This window comes from Triticum urartu, chromosome 1A (assembly GCF_056163025.1).
Source record: "Triticum urartu cultivar PI428250 chromosome 1A, HENAU_Tu73, whole genome shotgun sequence".
Lineage (NCBI taxonomy): Eukaryota > Viridiplantae > Streptophyta > Magnoliopsida > Poales > Poaceae > Triticum > Triticum urartu.
The window spans coordinates 162,397,258-162,404,156 of NC_141873.1; positions in this window are offsets into that span (position 1 = coordinate 162,397,258).

The following is a 6,899-nucleotide window of genomic DNA, read 5'->3' on the forward strand; positions in this document are numbered from 1 at the left end:
CCACAATATAAGCTAGGGCCTGTCACCTTCAACCGCACGGATCGTCCGGTTAACGCCAATCAGGGCAATCCAGCCGCACTAATCCTCGACCCAATAGTAGACGGGTTCTGCCTCACTCGAGTCCTTATGGACTGAGGTAGAAGTTTAAATCTGCTTTACCAGGACACAGTGCGCAAGATGGGCATCGATCATTCAGCGATCAAGCCCACTAAAGCCACTTTTAGAGGCATCATACCAGGTATGGAGGTTAGCTGTACAGGCTCCATTGTCCTCGAGGTAATCTTCGGATCACCAGAAAATTACCGTATCGAAGAGTTAATCTTCGAAATCGCCCCTTTTCGCAGTGACTATCAAGCACTACTCGGGCGAACTGCGTTCGCTCGATTCAACGCGGTGCCACATTATGCCTACCGTAAGCTCAAAATGCCCGGTCCACGCAGCGTCATCACGGTTCATGGCAAGGCCGAACCTTCCTTCGGCACCAACAAATACATCACTACCTTAGCAGCAGAAACAACGAGCAACACCTTGCAGCCGAACCTCGAGTCGACGTCTAGGCTCCCGGACACCGTCAAGGGGCTCCGAACTACTTTGCGGAAGGATACCCTGGCTCGTCTAGAGCTCAACTAAACACTCCGGCGATGGCCATGACATGCCGAACTCAGTGGTTCAACCGCCCTCAGGCACGCAAACATTTCTTATATTTCCTTCGTAGGTTCACCTTTGCACCGACCAGGACGGACTCCACGGAGGCAGCTTGAACGCGTCAGGGGATCCTTAGACATTCCCCGAAGTGAACGTCCGGCTATAATACGGATCCGCACTCAACCTCTTCCCCCTGGTCATAGCAGGTTCTTCTATCACAACTCATTTTTACCACATTACTTGTACCCATACGCATAGACATATTATTCAAATACAACATGTGGATTTATATGACGTTTACCTGCTGATTATTTCTTATCAAAATCATTTCGTCAAGTGGCATCTGTACACAACGATATGCCTTAAATATGCTAGGGGCTTCGTTTTTCCCGTAACACAGCAATAAAAGTCCGAACACCTTCATGGAAGTTTGGCACCCCGAACCTATAGCATTATATGCATCAGCCCGGATCATGTCTTGGGTCAATAGTTGGGTTTGCCCGGCTCCCATGTTTTGGTACCTTACGTTCCGCTATATCGGCTAAGGTAGGACTGGGAGAACTACTGCGATTGTGTCCCGGTTCTTCCGGATTAGCACCTCAGTAAAGAAATCCGAAAACTGACTGTCATGATACGGCGAGAGCTGGTCAGCTGTTCGAGCGGTCACAAAATTTTTAAGGATTTCTCCCGCATAATGCCATAACCAATGCAGCATGCGATGGATCGGCTTTTTCTCCGATCAGGTGCTTATAGAGCCCCTAGTACGGTCTTCCGAACACAAGGGGCTGCGCTGACCATACTAAAGCTCCTATGGCTAAGTGAGAGTGATAAAGCCCTATAGTCCGATTGCCTGGTTCGTTGTGCCGAGCACCTCCTTAGGAGGACCCAAAACTGGGATAAAGAGTGCTCAGGTTTATCCCGAACACCCCCGTACTTCTTACATGGGGGCAGAAGCCCATGACTGGCCAACTCTCAGTTTTAACATAAAAACAGCCGCACATAAGGGTAAAGTTTTATATAATAAGCGACATATAAACGACCTTGTTTAAACATTACAAAGGACAACATGATCGACATTCATGGAAATATAATGTCCTTGGTGCATAGCTCCGCTGCAAGGTAGGATCCTTTCAAGACACTCTTATAATATAATTCGGGCTTGCGGTGCTCCTTCCCCTCCGGCGGTCCCTCAGTCACTAGCTTTTCGGCATCCATCTTCCTCTAGTGCACCTTTGCGAGGGCGAAGGCCATTCACGCTCCTTCTATACAGACCGACCGCTTGATGATGTCAAGTCGAGGGCAGGCGCTTACAAGCCGCCTCACAAGCCCGAAGTAGCTGCTTGGAATCGGCTCGGATAACCATATCCTTCATGGCTAGTTCCGCCGCCTTATGCAGTTCGATCAGCTGTTTCAGTTGATCGGCAAAAGGCACCGGATAATTCGGCGCCAAATACTGCGACCAAAAGAGCTTATCGGCGGTGTTCCTTCCTTCGGCAAGTAGAATTGAGCGGCATTTGATATGCTATGAGGTAGCTCGGCAAATACACCTGAGAAGTCCAGATTCACAATCAGAAACATAGTTTTCCCTTCAAATACTTGCTTTACATGGGAAAAGCCTTACCCGTCGCGATCTTCCTCACCTCTTGGATCCCCTGCAGGGCACTTTGGGTTCCCCCCCGGGCATCGCTCGTGGCTTGACGCGCCTTGGTGAGTTCGGACTCTTTCTCCGTTAAACTCTGCTCCAAGGTCTCACATTTACTTATGGCCTCTTGCAGCTCCTGCTTAGCTTTAATAACTCTGGCCTCATGTTTCTCACGAAGAGTCCGCTCCGTGGCCGCCTTTTCCTCGGCCTCGGCAATGGCCCTTTTGAGGGCCTCGACTTCGGTCATAACCCCTAGCACAAATTATGCGGCTTATTTCATACTGAACATTTATTTCACAATAAATGCGCACAGCGCTTGTGCACACCTTGTTTATCCCTCAACTGCATTTTCAATCGGTCAATTTCTTCTATGGCCCGCTCCAGACTTTGATTCAGTCCGGAGATCTCCGTAGTACGAGAAGCAGCAGCCGCTACAGGTATCTTCTTGAAACAGAAGAGAAATCAATATCATTCAATGAGTCTTCCTGTGATCATCAATGTGATCCCCTGTCCGGTTCTTTCTTTTACCGAACAGTGTATCAGGGGCTACTTTCTATACTATGACACTCTTCGGCAACTTATAAAACATACCTCAAAGCCTCTTATAAGGCTGATACAGGCTTCGTTCAGTCCACTCTCAGTTGACTAAATCTTCTCAATCACCGCACCCATAAGGGCATGGTGTTCGTCAACGATGGAGGCGTCTCGTAACACCACCAACAAAGCATCTGACACCTCTAGATGGACAGAGGTCGCTGCTACCTCTTTTAGCACTGCGTTGGTTTTCCCCGAAGAGGAAGGGATGACGCAGCAAAGTAGCGTAAGTATTTCCCTCAGTTTTTGAGAACCAAGGTATCAATCTAGTAGGAGGCTACGCGCGAGTCCCTCGCACCTGCACAAAACAAATAAATCCTCGCAACCAACACAAATAGGGGTTGTCAATCCCTATAGGGCCACTTACGAGAGTGAGATCTGATAGATATGATAAGATAATATTTTTGGTATTTTTATGATAAAGATGCAAAGTAAAATAAAGGCAAAGTAAATGGCAAAGTAAATAACTAAGTAGTAGGAGATCGATATGATAAAGATAGACCCGGGGGCCATAGGTTTCACTAGTGGCTTCTCTCGAGAGCATAAGTATTCTACGGTGGGTGAACAAATTACTGTTGAGCAATTGACAGAATTGAGCATAGTTATGAGAATATCTAGGTATGATCATGTATATAGGCATCACGTCCGAGACAAGTAGACCGACTCCTGCCTGCATCTACTACTATTACTCCACTCATCGACCGCTATCCAGCATGCATCTAGAGTATTAAGTTAAAAACAGAGTAATGCCTTAAGCAAGATGACATGATGTAGAGGGATAGACTCATGCAATATGAAGAAAACCCCATCTTGTTATCCTCGATGGCAATAATACAATACGTGCCTTGCTGCCCTTACTGTCACCGGGAAAGGACACCGCAAGATTGAACCCAAAGCTAAGCACTTCTCCCATTGCAAGAAAGATCAATCTAGTAGGCCAAACCAAACTAATAATTCAAAGAGACTTGCAAAGATAGCCAATCATACATAAAAGAATTCAGAGAAGATTCAAATATTATTCATAGATAGACTTGATCATAAACCCACAATTCATCGGTCTCAACAAACACACCGCAAAAATAAGATTACATCGAATAGATCTCCACAAGAGAGGGGGAGAACATTGTATTGAGATCCAAAAAGAGAGAAGAAGCCATCTAGCTACTAACTATGGACCCGTAGGTCTGAGGTAAACTACTCACACTTCATCGGAGGGGCTATGGTGTTGATGAAGAAGCCCTCCATGATCGATGCCCCCTCCGACGGAGCTCCGAAACAGGCCCCAAGATGGGATCTCGTGGATACAGAAAGTTACGGTGGTGGAATTAGGGTTTTGGCTCCGTATCTGATCGTTTGGGGGTACGTGGGTATATATAGGAGGAAGAAGTACGTCGGCGGAGCAACTGGGGGCCCACGAGGGTGGAGGGCGCGCCTGGGGGGGGGGGGGTAGGCGCGCCCCCCTACCTCGTGGCCTCCTGTTACGTGTCTTGACGTAGGGTCCAAGTCTCCTGAGTTGTATTCGATGAGAAAATCACGTTCCCGAAGGTTTCATTCCGTTTGGACTCCGTTTGATATTCCTTTTCTTAGAAACCCTAAAACAGGCAAATAATAGCAATTCTGGGCTGGGCCTCCGGTTAATAGGTTAGTCCCAAAAATAATATAAAAGTGGATAATAAAGCCCAATAATGTCCAAAACAGTAGATAATATAGCATGGAGCAATAAAAAATTATAGATACGTTGGAGACGTATCAAGCATCCCCAAGCTTAATTCCTGCTCGTCCTCGAGTAGGTAAATGATAAAAACAGAATTTTTGATGCGGAGTGCTACTTGGCATAATTCTAATGTAATTCTTCTTAATTGTGGTATGAATATTCAGATCCGAAATATTCAAGACAAAAGTTCATATTGACATAGAAATGATAATACTTCAAGCATACTAACAAAGCAATTATGTCTTCTCAAAATAACATGGATAAAGAAAGTTATCCCTACAAAATCATATAGTCTGGCTATGCTCTATCTTCACCACACAAAATATTTAAATCAAGCACAACCCCGATGACAAGCCAAGTAATTGTTTCATACTTTTGACATTCTCAAAACTTTTTCAATCTTCACGCAATACATGAGCGTGAGACATGGATATAGCACTATAGGTGGAATAGAGTGGTGGTTGTGGAGAAGACAAAAAGGAGAAGATAGTCTCACATCAACTAGGCGTATCAACGGGCTATGGAGATGCCCATCAATAGATATCAATGTGAGTGAGTAGGGATTGCCATGCAACGGATGCACTAGAGCTATAAGTATATGAAAGCTCAAAAAGAAACTAAGTGGGTGTGCATCCAACTTGCTTGCTCATGAAGACCTAGGGAAATTTGAGGAAGCCCATCATTGGAATATACAAGCCAAGTTCTATAATGAAAAATTCCCACTAGTATATGAAAGTGATAACATGAGAGACTCTCTACTATGAAGAACATGGTGCTACTTTGAAGCACAAGTGTGGTAAAAGGATAGTAACATTGTCCCTTCTCTCTTTTTCTCTCATTTTTTATTTTTTATTTGGGCCTTTTCTCTTTTTTATGGCCTCTTTTATTTTTTCTTTATTTGGGCTTCTTTGGCCTCTTTTATTTATTTTTCGTCTGGAGTCTCATCTCGACTTGTGGGGGAATCATAGTCTCCATCATCCTTTCCTCACTGGGACAATGCTCTAATAATGATGATCATCACACTTTTATTTTTCTTATAACTCAACAATCACAACTCGATACTTAGAATAAAATATGACTCTATATGAATGCCTCCGGCGGTGTACCGGGATATGCAATGATGCATGAGTGACAGGTATGAAAGAATTATGAATGGTGGCTTTGCCACAAATACTATGTCAACTACATGATCATGCTAAGCAATATGACAATTATGGAGCGTGTCATAAACGGAACGGTGGAAAGTTGCATGGAAATATATCTCAGAATGGCTATGGAAATGCCATAATAGGTAGGTATGGTGGCTGTTTTTTTGAGGAAGGTATATGGTAGGTGTATGATACCGGCGAAAGGTGCGCGGTATTAGAGAGGCTAGCAAAGGTGGAAGGGTGAGAGTGTGTATAATCCATGGACTCAACATTAGTCATAAAGAACTCATATACTTATTGCAAAAATCTACAAGTTATCAAAGCAAAGTATTATGCGCATGCTCCTAGGGGGGTAGATTGGTAGGAAAAGACCATCGCTCGTCCCCGACCGCCACTCATAAGGAAGACAATCAATAAATAATTCATGCTCCGACTTCATCACATAACGGTTCACCATACGTGCATGCTACGGGAATCACAAGCTTCAACACAAGTATTTCTCAAATTCATAACTACTCAACTAGCATGACTTTAATATCACCATCTCCATATCTCAAAACAATTATCAAGTATCAAACTTCTCATAGTATTCAACACACTCATAAGAGAGTTTTATTATTAATCTTGCATGCCAAGCATATTAGGATTTTAAGCAAATTACCATGCTATTAAGACTCTCAAAATAATCTAAGTGAAGCATGAGAGATCAATAGTTTCTATAAAACAAACCCACCACCGTGCTCTAAAAGATATAAGTGAAGCACTAGAGCAAAATTATATAACTCAAAAGATATAAGCGAAGCACATAGAGTATTCTAACAAATTCCAAATCATGTATGGCTCTCTAAAAAGGTGTGTACAGCAAGTATGATTGTGGTAAAATAACAAGCAAAGACTCAAATCATACATGACGCTCCAAGCAAAACACATATCATGTGGTAAATAAAAATATAGCTCCAAGTAAAGTTACCGATAGAAGTAGACGAAAGAGGGGATGCCTTCCGGGGCATCCCCAAGCTTTGGATTTTAGGTGTCCTTAGATTATCTTGGGGGTTTCATGGGCATCCCCAAGCTAAGGCTCTTGCCACTCCTTGTTCCATAATCCATCAAATCTTTACCCAAAACTTGAAAACTTCACAACACAAAACTTAAAGTA